The 14,075-nt window shown below is 41.9% G+C and overlaps 1 protein-coding gene across 13 annotated transcripts in view; it reads right to left on the minus strand.

Moving 5' to 3' along the window:
• ADD3 (adducin 3) overlaps positions 1 to 13,802 on the minus strand; it is a 300,537-nt gene extending 286,735 nt beyond the window's left edge. For 6 of the 13 annotated variants that reach the window (XM_069239427.1, XM_069239421.1, XM_069239420.1 and 3 more), the window contains exon 1: positions 13,587 to 13,720. The gene's annotated coding sequence lies outside the window, so the exon portion shown is untranslated. Of the gene's footprint in view, positions 1 to 13,182; positions 13,442 to 13,545 lie in introns of those variants that run through there. The other 7 variants (XM_069239417.1, XM_069239425.1, XM_069239424.1 and 4 more) reach the window with 7 other exon arrangements.
• Positions 13,803 to 14,075: the final 273 nt, after the last annotated feature.

Consider the following 14,075-nt stretch of genomic DNA (forward strand, 5'->3'; position numbering starts at 1 on the left):
TAGAATAATTAGTGCAAAATCAAATACACCCAAAATCAGTCAGAATTGAGTTGCAAAAATATATAATAAGTTTATTTCTATCGCCAGGATCACAAAAGTACAGTTTAAAAAAACAAATACATCACAGCAATTATCAAGAAAAAAAGAAAAAAATGAACAATAAAATGCGATTGTTAAGACTTTCACTGTCCTTTATATATAATTCAAGTCCTGGCAACAAATATTCTTGAGCTTTAAGAATCAATCATTTAAAACACAATTTAATGAAAGAACAAGTGCTTCAGATGAGCTGACTGCTTTAAAAGCTAAGACAGGGGCAACATACCAAGGCTAACTATATTGACTTCCAGTAGAATCCCTCCATAAATTCTGCTTTATAAGTCCAGCTCTAAATTAGCGCAAAATGACAGTAAAGTGCAAGAGAACATAAAGCAAACTATGTAGTAATTATAAAGTGGAAAAGTAAAAACAGTGCAAAAAGACTTCATTCACAATGTCAATTGGAAATAAAAAAAAAGACAAAAAAAAAAAATTCACAAAAAAGCTATATTACATTTTAGTTAAAAACTTTAAGAATGAGTCCAACAATAATACAAATGCACAATATGGAACACTTTTTATGCGCAACAAGAGACTTAATATAAGAAGGAACGAAAAAAACTGAGCAAACCATCTTCGTCCCCACGGCAAGGTTACGTCATCTATTCCTTGGTCTGGATGCACTTACAACGCCACATCCATGAAGACATAAGAAATTTTGCAATAGAGTAATCTGTCAACCTATTAGTATCGATGCTAAGGATTATAAAGGCCTCCAAATGGCATCTGACACCCATATTCCTGCAAAGAGGAACTATCCATTTAGCTCTTTGGGAGGCATACAGCAGACAGAAAAATTATATATGGGTAGGTGAATCTGGTGCTCCTGGACAAGTCAGACATAAATCGTACCCTGGTACTGCTTCTAACCAATTGCAACAAAACATTCGTCAAAAGGGATTTGTTTCTAAATTGAACACACAATTTATGTGCAATGGGTGGTGTTATTTTGTCAATTGTAGACTCATACCAAGGGCTTGATTTGAAATTTATAACCTCAATAATACAATAAACAAACCTTCACCAATATGGTCCAAGATAGCATCATCTACCACTTTTAACACCATGCTCCCAGCACTACGATCTTAAAACCGGTCGAGGATGTTAAAAATTATCAAACTGGTTCCTGGAGGGAAAGCTAATCTTTTTGCCAAGATATCTGGTGAATCAATGCTAATAGGGCTAATTTTACACTGTAGTGTAGTCTTGACCCAGAACACTACGCCTCCGGAGTGTTTTCCTTTGCCAGACTGAAAAGCATTAATGCAATAAGAGGTAAACCCTTTCCTGAATACAGGAGCAGGGCATCAACTTTCCTGGAATAGACAGATGTCAGGGCTCCTACAAACTGTCCCCAACCTAATTCAAGTAGCATTTTGTTGATCCCAGCCACATTCCAGGATAACATTTTAAGTTGATTATGTGAGCCATCGATAAATTGACTGGCATCATGTGTAATAAGTGTCTCCTTCGTTTTATTGCTACCATAGTAATCGCTTAGTGCGTGGATAGAGTTTCTATAACTATTCCCCGAGAGGGACTTACTGCACCTCTTATCCCATTTGGCAAAGAATCTGGTACTCCAATACTGGGAGTCAAGGGCAGAGATAGGACCCCATGCTCCAAATCCATATATTCCTCTCCACTGGTGTCCCTGTCCCGATTGGTTCTAAGATTACTCAGAGTTCCAACTCAATCAACTGCTTTAACCTCCTGTAAGCTGTGGATCCCCTACTCACCTTCCACATCACCATCTACTGGTGTACCATCTAGATCTAGCGTGACTTGGGGTTTATACTTGATCTGGATTTTGGCAACAAAAAAAACAAAAAAAATACCAGAATCAGTTTAAGGTAAGATTATAAAAAATGGTGTTGATTAGTATGTCTAAAAACATACATAGATTCTCTATTTCCTGTAATGATACATTGGCTGGAAAACAAATAAGAGTTTGCCATAAATATCTACTTTCTGCCGGGCTGTGTTTTTAAAAAATGAACATCTGATGAAGAGCTAGTTAGATCAGAAGACCATCAGAATGAGCACAGTTGGATCTGAGAAATATTCACTGCATTGGGGAACTATTGATATTGCCTGGGTAGTCTTGTAGATACTACACAATTCATGCAAAGTAATTTGTCTTTAGGATACCGGGAAAGTGAAGAATATTCTCAGTCCACTATTCCTCTTTGATATTTCAAGTTTTTGGGGCAGATGATGTGTCCCAGGTGTGGTGTGTCCATGTAGTACACTCGTTGCCTTTATCCATGTTCACAATCCATGCACAGTACCAGTTTTGAAGTTCCCGAGGCCTGGGTCACTCCTGCCAGCTGTGGTGGAGGCGACACTGCTCCTTTCCACTTCAGTCAGGTTGCAGGGAAATAACAGCTGACTTCACACCAGACCTGCGATATCGTGACAGGTCATGAATGAGTTACTATCGTGCTCCAAGCCCTGCAATAGAAAAGAATAGGTCCCCCTCAGCGGTGCTTCCTCAGGTCCAGTCTCAAACCCAACATCTGCACAAAGCAGAGAGTCCACCCCAGGTTGCAGCGTGTTCCAGTTAGACATCATCGGGCCCTCTAAGGGAGGATGTGCCCCTCGGACTTTGTGCATCCCACCAAAAACAGTTGGTTTTTGTGGCAACTGCGGACCACTGTCATAAATCTTATTAAGCACCCGCTGATTGAGGTGCTTGGAGGGGTTTTGATGCACCATTGATCATAGTAGAAAACTGCATTGGCATCAAGTAGGCACTCTGGAAATAACTTCATGAAATGGTCCGCCACAGATTAGATATTTCAGAGAAACCTCCTATAGGGTTTGAGGCAGGTCCCTGTTTTGATGTGTTCCTTCCAGCCTGGTCCCACAACAGTATTTTTTTTAATTGTGCCAGCATTCTTTCTAAACACCAATCCTTCCTGCTATCAGGAGAGCCTGAAACAACATCACAAAGGAGGGAGATGCTTCTTAGCTCATAAAGTTGGACGTGGCACTTCCCAGGGAAAATATAGAGCAGGCAAGGGCAGTCCCTACGCTTCTAGGTGAGACCCTTTCTCTCCTATCCTTCACACCATAGAGTTTAATCCACTATAAAGAACCCTAAAAGGTGCTTTAGAGGAGCCCTGAAATCTACATGCTGCATGGCAGGCTTTCTCCAACCTGCATACCCCGTTGCTCAGGCAACTCAAAATATATTCTTGTTTGCCATAGGAAATTACATCATAAGCACGCCATGCTAAATCTGCCACACATGTACATGTTAAACAACCATACAATATTCATACCCCATATGAATGTTGTAAAGGGCCCAGTTATAGGCGACCGATTGACCAAACTAAAAAGGCCAGTAGACCCTGAGCAGGTGACATGTGAAAAGGCCAGACCTCCTACTACAATCAATGTACTGCCAATACTGTCAGTCCTCCCCAATCCAATAAACTAATGGTAATCATGCTCCGTAATGGCGTTAGAAGGGATGTGGAATTCCTATAGGAAGGGATGTGGAATTCCTATAGCCGATGCCCGGGACATACTGTTTGGGGTCAAGGGCAACAAGTTTTCATGTTGATCTTGTCCTTGGCACAAGTAGGCCCAACCCCTGCTAAACAAACCCTTTGGCTGCCAGTTTACAGAGAAGGGAACAGTCTGAAGTTGAGGTATTTTTTGTGTCCATATGTTAATGCTGTTTGAACTTCTATTTATGGTTCATTAATGAATAGCCTTCATTATTAGGGTGACGCTGAAAATAAACTTTTTATGGTCACGCTGCACTACCGACAGTGGTTCCAGTAAAAAAGAAAAAATAATATATACCGCGCTTAAAAAGTTTAACAATAGGAGGCTAAGTTTAATGCCCCCAGAATGCTCTCTGATTAGATGCAAATGTTTGCAGAAGCTTTTTGTTACTATGAAATTTTAGGTGCTATTTCTTTGAAGCGTCATTTAGTAAAATGTGTTGATGTATGCTTGTATTTCTAAAAAGTATTCCTAATGGAAAATCAGTGTAACCATTTTCAACAAGATTATGGGAAGCATGAAACTAAACAAGCACTGGCAAAGCCACCCAATCCAACATTTTTGTGAGTCTTTTGGTTTTGTCAATGTGTGTCTTATTTTGACATGGCTTTGGTAACCCTTAATAGTTGTGGGAGCTGCCAGGCCCTCACCATTGTAACAAACGCTGGCAAAAAGAAAGGTTTTGGGTCTCAAAAAAGCACACATTGGCACCACTGGCGAAACAAAGACCCTGCAGCCCCCCTCCAGGGGGCCCCGTCGGCACAGCACCTGCCCTGAGTAAGTCTGGAGGGGGGCCTCCATGTTCTTTGCACAGTGGGGGGGGGGGGGGAGGGGGCTCCAGTTTCATTATGTCACTGATTGCCACAGTAGTTCCTGGCACTGAACAGAACTACTTTGTGTGCCAACATGCTCCTTGTGGAAGAGCAGAATGTGATCACTCAGTAAAGCAGTAAAGCCAACCAATAGAGAGAGAGAAATAAAAATGTAATAAAAATAAAATGCCTTTGTTAATGCCAGACCTAATTAGGGACCCAATTCTTAAAGAAAGTCACAAAAGTGAACCATTGGTATATGTCTGAGTTAGTGGCTTTCATGAATTCACAAGAAATTACAGAAGTAGACCAGGAAATTGCACTCCTAGAAAATATTTGTGAACTGCATTTTAGCAAGTGCAAATATGCATATGTAGATTTGCTCATGTGAAAATATTTGAGTGTTTACAAGTCCACTTTCCCTCCAACCATTTTTCCCAATCCTGGAAGAACTCCTACTTCCGCCATTGTCAGGAGTAAATTTCAAACCTTTCTCATTATAGGAAAAGATTAGAGAAGAGCTGGCGAAAATCTTTAAAACATGCAAGTTAGTAGGTTTGCAGACTCAAAGGCATTCAAACCCTGGAGCTATTACTTACTGCTTCCTCCAGCATGTGGATCTGCGGAATTGTGGCAAAATAAGGACATTTCTAAAGTAGGGATCAAAATTGCAACTATTCAAGCCCTACTATAGTAGTAGCCCTGGCATAATCGGAGACGCTATAATCAGAGCTCTTGTATAATGAGATTGCTTCCATAATTTGTCACCACAATACATGGCACCAAAGGGCCACGTAGATTTTTTCACAGGACAAGTAGATTTAAGAAGCAACCAGTCCCATGGAAAAGTAGATATTCTACTAAATCACACACCCCTGGTTAGTCTTTAAACCACAGAGCCCAGCTCTGAATTCAATTCGATGTCTCAATGAGACGTCTGCACACATGCATAATTCCTGTGGTGATGAAGGTTAAAAAACCAAAACAAACATCCAGAACTTACTATAGCAGCTGTACGTGCTCTTCTGAACAACACAGTGGCCCTTTGCTGTCCGAACAGTGGCAGTGACTCAAGACTACTCTACTTAAAACTAACCTTCCGTATCCCAGACCAACATGTGGTGTAGCTTAGTACAAGCTCTGGTGTATTTGGGATCCGCCACTGGTGATGGAAGAAAAACAGTTCAGTGCTCTGGATGTTGGCGTGTGTTGCAGATATCATGCTTCTGGTTCTATTTTCTATTTTAAGGGTCCTCCCTTCTGTGTTGTTGAAAAGTATTTCTTTTAGCCCTTGTCTCACTGCTAACTGCTCCTAGACCGACCCCATGTTTACACTCAGCAGTGCTCAACCTAACACTCCTCAGAATTCCAGTTCGCCTTGTACTTTATCAAAAGGCTCAATAGCAAAGGTGACTTCCTAATAAAAGACAAGCATGCTTATAAAAAGTAAACGCTTTACTAATAATACTCTCTCCTCACTGTTGATGAAAAATGGATCCACTGGTATACCTCAAAGGCACAATTCAGAAAAGGAAACCAGTACTGCTGCCTTTATCAAAGGCAGTGCGCACTCACTGCTCTTCCTGGGTCACTGGCGCCTACTTGCAGCCATCCAAGCTCCTGACGGACCTCTGAGTACAGGCTAAATCGTGCCACCAGTTAGGTGGTATGCCACTAACACTTCACGCCACAGCACCAATCGGACAAAGAAGCACCACTCCTTGCTTCAGCCTCTTATTGGTCGGGGGATATGGGCACAAATGCACATGAAGATGAGCCAGAGAAAACCACTCTACATATAGCTGCTGCTTCCCACCCTCAACACCAACTCTCAGTACTCTTCAACTAAATAGCCATGTTACAAGGGTATATGTGCTTAAAGTGAGATGCCTAAAGAATACTTAAAAAAACACAAAAAAGCAGAGAGTCCCTCAAATCATAATTTCATCCGAAAGGGGACACAAAATCCCTTGACAGTTTATAAATGTGCTGTGGGTGGTCATATTTTGAAGGTAGTTTGAAGGTTATTGTCCTCCTTGCCACATATCCGCACCAGAGTTAGTGAAATGTATTTTCCAATTCTTATTGGCAAACATGTTCTGTCCTCTTCCTGCATTCTGTAACCTGGGCTTCTGTTCTGGAGACTACCAGGCATGGCGTTCTTGTCAGATGGAGACCAGATCATAAGGAGCTTGAAGATAAAGACTGTAGGCTCTTTATTTCAACAAACTTGGTACTTTTCACTGTGATCCTCACCAATTTTGAAATTACACATCCATCCTTACAATGGCTATTCCTATACACATCAGCAGTGACACTGACATACAAAAGCAAACTTTATTACCATTTGACTTGGTAATTAATCATCTGCAGGAACCAGGTTCAGCCTAGTCACCAGATCATGAATGATATTTGGAGAGTCCTACTGCCAGAACAAATGAATGGTCCGAATAACTAGTGGCTCTATGTGCTGTGCTAGATTCACTTCCGTTTCAGCTTTTCTCTAGGTTTCCATTTTAAGTATAGGAGTTTTCAGTCTCTATTTATTATGCAATACCAACATGCCTATTGAGTTATATTTCATTGGGATATACAAGCAATGGAGTTTAAAAAACACAAGACTGAACTACAATGTAAATATTCTTATTTAAAATTTGAAATGATTAAAGAAATTAGAAAAGGTTAGGTCATAAGTCACTGCAACGTGCATTTAACAGAATTATTTGTGAATAAATTGAGGTCTAGTGTGGTAAAGACAGCTGCAACAGACAAAGCATAGGTTGAGATCTACGGAGTGCTTGAAAGGGCAGGTGATCAAGACATTTGCAGCAAGGACAACAAGTTTTTATGTTTATTTTGTCCTTTGAACAAATAGGCCCAACACCCTGCAGCACCACAGTACCTCATTATTAGGTATGGAATGGAACTGTTCGGGGTTGAGGTAATATTTTTGTCCATATGTTAATGCTGTTTGAACTTGTATGTATGGGTCTTTAATGGAATGCATTTATTATTAGGGTGGGTGCTGTAAATAAATGTTGTAAGCTTGACTGCACTACTTACAGTGGTTCCAGTTAAAAAAAAAAGAAGAACGTGCACACACGTTTCCAAAGTTTACAAATATGAGTATGTATAATTCTCCCAGAACGCTCTCCGGTTAGATGCAAATATTTGCAGAAGCTTTAACTCAAGATTGAGGATTATTTGCTTTCAAAACAAAAAGTTCAACTAGGAAAAACGTTTTGCTAAATTACTGTGAAATTTAAGGTACCATTTCTTTGAAGCATCATTTAGTGTTGATACACGCTAGCATTCCAAAACATATTAATAATGGAAAATCAGTATAACCAGTTTCAACAAGATTATGAAGAAAATTAAAAAAAAAAAAAAAAAAAAAAAAAAACACAAGCACTGGCAAAACCAACCTTATATAATCAGATCACTGCCATTATTTGTCACCGCACTACATGGCACCAAAGTGACAAGTAGATTTTTTTTTTTACAGGGCAAGTAGATTTATGAAGCAACCTGTCTGTCCCATGGGCAAATAGATATTGTAATAAAATCCACAGTCATGTATACATCTACAGATGTTGCAAAGGAACACTGGGGACCCACTGGTCTTGGAAGGGTGGAACCGTTTTTTTTTCTTTTTAGACTCCTTATAAAATAAAAGGCACATACACTGAATCTAAATGGAAAATGTGCACACAGTCCGAGGCCATACTCGGAAACTGCTGTGCAAAGGCTTTCCACATACAAATTTAACTTCCTGGAAATTTTAATTTTCAACTGGTTAGTGCTTAACTTTAGGACTCTGAAAAAGCAGCAGTACTGTGCAAAGCAGCAAGTGGAAAAATACTTCAAAATAATTCATCTAAGGCAGTGTTGTCCAACCTTTTTATCGCCTCGGACCGGTAAATGTTGGATAATTTTTCCGTGGCCCGCTTGGGAGGGCGCAATGCTCTGCGCCTCGGCCGCCCGCCACAGTGAAATGAAGTTGAAGTTCTTGGGCGGCCCGGTGCCGATTGATCCACGGACCGGCACTGGTCCGCGGCACGGGGGTTGGGGAACACTGATCTAAGGGAACACATTTTCAATAAGGACATAAAACCTTGGTTTGAAGATTAAAGAAAGTATGCAGCAACTAGAAAAGTTAAATGACTGTACTACCTTCTGATTTTAATGAAAGTTCTTCATCTCAACTTCGGAATATCTGTATTAAATGTAACTACTTCAAAGTTCAGTATATACCTGTTTGACTGAGGTCAGTCTTTGAAAAGCACTTCTATAAAGTTAATTAAGATAATTGCCTTTCTGCTTTGTGACCTGTCTCATACTGGCCCAGCTAAATGAGAGGTAATTATGATTTTATACATAAATACTTTAACCTTTTCAGAAAAGTCTTTCACCAGCTAAAGTAGTCAATGACATCATGCAGTAATCCTTGATGATCAAAGAAGAACAGCTTTTAGTGAAATGTAGGCATTAAACAGGTCTAGAAAAAAACGTAAAACTTTGAGAAGAAAAAAAACTAGCTGTTTACGATTGAGAAATACCAAAGAAGCAAATGAAATAAGTTTACATTCGACAGTAACCCGTATATATTCATACTAAAACTTTATTGCATTTAATCGCCTGTGTGCCATCTCAAGTAAATAAATGGTACAGCCATCCCTAAAATGATTCCACTGGCAAAAAAGTGCACTGGTTCTTTTGATCAGCTCGGCTTGAATTTACACATGGGAGTTCAAAGGCAAGAGGATGGCGATGCTAACGCGGACTCGAGCGAAAAGCAGCTTTGGCGTAAAATGCCTCTGTACTCAAATAACTTCTAGTTGAATAAAAGGAAGGCGGACTCAATGGGAAACTGAGAAACAGTACAGAAGGTATCAACCAAAAGTCACCTTAAAAAGACAGAACAGCTCTAGAATATGAAATTCTGACTGTTTTATAACCTACACTACAGATTAAGCACTACAAACAGGTCCTGGGTGACCAGCTCAAGTCAGCGCAAAGTGCATCACAATTACACCTTATGAAGTACAGGATTCTGCAATCTCAAGTAACAACGTTCACAACAAACTTTATGAACATAAGCGTAATGGTAACCACAAAAGAGGCTTTTTTGTAGCTTTCACTTCTGCTTTTCATCCAAACGCGACCCCTTGTCCTCCAATAATATAGTTTTACTTCTGGAATCTGCTTTCCAGTAAAGAAGGGTATTTCACTTTCTGATAGGAAATTCTGAGAGGTCAGTGGTTCCAGATTTGAAAACATTAGTGTGGTGCAGTAATACCATAGGGCACAGTCATAGAAACCACTTCCATGCGTTTCCAGGGACACAGGTGAGGTGATTGAAAACAGAGGTTCGCAAGACTGGATCTGGAGGCCTACCAAGGGTTGCTGAAGATATCACTTGTCAGCTGCAAACATTCCAATGAACTGTCATGAAAAGTGGAAGCTTGCGCGCTGTCAAAAGTACGGAGCGTCCCTTAAGAGTTAAAGCTTGGACGTCATTCAAAGATTAGATTGTGCATTACTAATCTCACTAAAAACATGCAAAGCGTTACACTAAAAAGCTCCGAGGGCAGGCTAAGCATAGTTCAGGAGGCAAAGATAGAGCAGACAAAAATAGAAAGCATAAGGATTAAAAAAAAAAAAAAAAACACACACACCACAAAGAGAAGTTATGTTATTTTGCCCTACCTGCAGGTAGGAGTAATATACATTAAACAGAGGCATCACAAAAATAACTTTTAAAAAATGAACAAGTTGGTGTTGAAGATAAAATAATTTATGCAGTTGCAAACAGTAGTGTGCAATTATTCCACTTGGTGGCACTAACTTTTGTTAAACTACCACAAGGCGTGTACGGCATTTCAAAGTGCCCAAGCACTAAGTTACCAAATAAGACCCTTACATACAAAAGGGCTACGAAAGACTGGCTAGCTTCAGAAAAAAATAATGAGACAAATCAGCATTTTCCTTTTAACCCATCAGATGGTCACAAAGCACATTTGAAACACGTTTCCCCGCAGTTCAAACACTGCATTTTATTTAATATCCTTTTGAAGAGAGATGAAAGGTAAATAGACAGCTTAGATGGGACTTCAAAACGTGCCTATGCCGCATGACCAGTCAAGAATGTGGGGGTGGCCGATCTAACGCTGCTGCAGACATCTAAGCAGCAGTGACACCGAAGCAATGGTGAGATTTCGCTCTGACTTACAATAAGGGGCGTTTATTGCAGCTGTCAAAACTGATCAAGGGGTCGGGTGGGGAACGGGATCCGTTAAACACAATAAAAACACAGCTTGCTGGATCCACGTATAGCAGCCCTTGCCCATGCCTGAGCTCTCTCACTCAGTGAGTGCAATCATCAGGGGGGACAACCTCTGGAAGGGGGGGGGGGTTCCAACAAGTTTGATATCAAATGGAATTCTCAACTACTCCTGCCCCCCTCCCCCTAAAACTGGCATCATCAAGTCGTGCATAATGAAACAGAAATTTGAAAGCACAAAACCAAAAGTCTAATGATAGCTGGTAACCATTGTAAAGCAGAACTAGCAGTTACACAAAACAATTTAAAAGCAATGACTGATCAATAATGATCACTGTAAGCAAAATCAACAGAAAGGCCGTATTCTGCCGAGTATTCTCCCTTGAAAAATAAATGTGTATTTATTAGTTATATGACGTAGAACATAAAACTCAATTGCCTGATGGACTAGGTGAAAAAAAGTATAGATAGAATTAAATAAGCTATTACTCATAGTGTAAGGGGATATAGAAGCCACCAACAGCAGAACCAGTTACTGAAGAAAATTAAGTTTTATCTTTCAGTGGTAGTCAACAATTCAAGTATCATCTTGTGGTGTATTCCAGTGTCTATGAGAGCCAGAGCAGAGGATCTCCAAACTCCTCTCCCTTTTGCGCATGCTTTCGGGATCACGAAGAGGACTTAGCTATTCAAACTCTACAAGAAATGCACATTGATGCTTTGACCCCAGAAGTTAAGCGGGCAGTAGGTTACGACAGCCTTGAAGGACTGGACAAAAGATCTTAAAAGTCACTCTCTGCCACTGGGAGCCCATGAAGCTAGCGTAACTCTTAAGAATAAATAATTCATCTTTTTTCATGCCCAGTCAATGTGGCTGCTTCACGCTGTACGTGTTGACAGGAGGTCAAAAGAAAAAAAAAAGAAAAAAAGGACATTGTTTTTGCCGCCTACTTTTAAATAAATCCAGAATTAAACGACCACCCTATGAAAAATCAGTGAAAATAAGAGGAAGCACTTAGAGAAACAAAAAGGAGCTTTGTACCGCAAATGGCTTGGGAACCAAAGCTAAAACACCAGCATCTCTGATCATGCCTAGAGTCTGAGCTTTGATATCCAACGAGAAGGGGCTGATTACTTCTTTCAGGGGAGTGAAGCAAAGGCAAGGAGGTAGTTTTGGCTCTACTTAATTCACGTCAACCTTACTTTTTCAAAGAACTCCGGCAGCATACACTCACATCCCAAAATAATTCTTGCTCACAAGGTTACTACTGGGCTACATGGATGACTGCGTCAAAGCTTCTCTCTTAACACTGCGTGCTGTACTTTGAAGAAAAGCAGAAATTCTTCATATAAATTAAGAAAAGAAAAAATACAGTTATTCCCATGAGTGAGGTTTTTGAGCTTTGTCACCTCTTCTGAGTCAGAGAAGAGTTAAGGTGTTCATTAAATGTTTGCCGAATCTCAATGGCGCTGGATTCTGCCCTTCTAATAAGAGTCTTTTCCATTTGCTCCTTTTTAGTAACTGGATACATTTTCCCTAGTATGTGTACTCAAAAATCAAGTTAGGGGTTTCAGCACCATTCTCTCCGTCAAATCAAGGGCAGATGAATGTATAAGGAGCCAGGCTGCTAACAATGAAGACCCAAGTCATCTATTAGGGTAAACCTTCCCAAAACCTCAAAACAGCAAAGAGAACATCGAATCTGCTTAGGAGAGGGGATGAGAGGGAGTACGAGCTCCAAGATCATTCAGTCATTGCGCCAATAACATAGGTGCCAAGACATGGCAACGAAATACGGAGAAGAGATTTGGCCACTGGGCTGTTTCATGACACAAGAGACACTAAAGAAATCGGAAGATCACATTAAGTTGTGATAGAGTCCAGCTTGCATCAAACACTTATCCGAAAGTCACAAGCGCCATGATCCTGTGCCAAACCGTTTGATACATTTAACCCCATATATTAAGAGTTCACAGCAAGAATCATTCTTTGCGAAGAATGGCCGTTTTCACAACTCGGATGCACACAGACCACAGAAGATCGCGAAGCACACTGATGAAACAGATTTACGCATGACATGTGATGCGGGTATCCAGCATGCACACAACCCTTTTACGCTGATAGCACCAAGCCGCCCATGTCCAAGTTCTCCTAGCACAGCATCCAAACATGACCTCAGCACATAACCGAGCACAGACTCCCACCGCCCCGCCCTCAGACAGAAGTGGAAGGGGGGGGGGGGGGGCGAAGACAGAGAACACACACATCTCCATCCAGCTCAACCCGAGGAAAACATATCTGCCTTTCGAGGCTGACAAACTGCGTGGATTTGGGGGGGGTGGCGAATACAGATAAACACAAATACTAGTTCTCTGTGTGGGGCGTTCACATCTCGCCCATAGGACCCGCAGCATCATGGGTTAAAGAACGACGAGCATCGAAAGAGCAAAGCAAGCTGCACCACCCACCTCCTCGAAGCCCGGGACCCTAAATCACGTGCGTGTGAACCCTTGAAACCCAAGTTCACAGCATCCCTCGGTCAGAAGGGCTGCAGAGTGCAGCCACTGCAGAGCCCCTCCTCCCGCGATCATGCATCGCACAGCAGCAGCATGAGCAGAGTTTGCTGCAGAGAAAGCGCACGAGCACTCCTCATGACTGTGATTTCGTTCCTCCGTGACCCGCACGCCGCGCCCCAGGACCCAGGCATGTACACAGAGAAGCCTGACTGCACATACCGCACACATGCACTCTGCACCCCGGCAGGGTTTTAACGCGCAGCTCCCTCTCCGCCCCCTGCTATCCACGCCCCCGGCTCTATCCTCGCCCCTTACCCCAGTATACCGCCGCAGCAGTGACCAGAGAGTGTGGGTACCTTGCAGACACCATGTGAGTCCCCTGCGCCCCCAGCCCGCTCCGTTCCCCCGCCGCCGCCGACCGCGCAGCAGGTCCCTCGCCGCCAGGCTGCTCCTCCTCTGCGTGTTGTTCTGCTGCTGGTCTCTGTCCAGGCTGAAGAGGGCGTCACTCACAGCTGAGGCGAGCCGCGACGTAGTCCACCTCTTAGCCCTCTAGGAGCGAAGGGGAGAGGGGCTGGTGGGGATTGTAGTTTTTTTACCGACTCCATACCACGTGCGGGTTCCGGAGGTGTGGCCCGGAAAGACTATAATTCCCGGCAGACAATTCCGGTCGTGGAGTTAGGACTGGTGGATTCGAGAGACAGGCGCGAAGGGGGGTGTTTGGCGGGCGGTTGTTTAAAAACGGTCTTAGAAGAAGTCTGGACCTTCTAGGAAATAGTCAGTTTGGGACGTGTAGCGTTAACCTGGCTGTTTTGCTTAGTTATATCACTACCGCATGTTTCTTAAAC

This window comes from Pleurodeles waltl, chromosome 6, assembly GCF_031143425.1.
Source record: "Pleurodeles waltl isolate 20211129_DDA chromosome 6, aPleWal1.hap1.20221129, whole genome shotgun sequence".
Lineage (NCBI taxonomy): Eukaryota > Metazoa > Chordata > Amphibia > Caudata > Salamandridae > Pleurodeles > Pleurodeles waltl.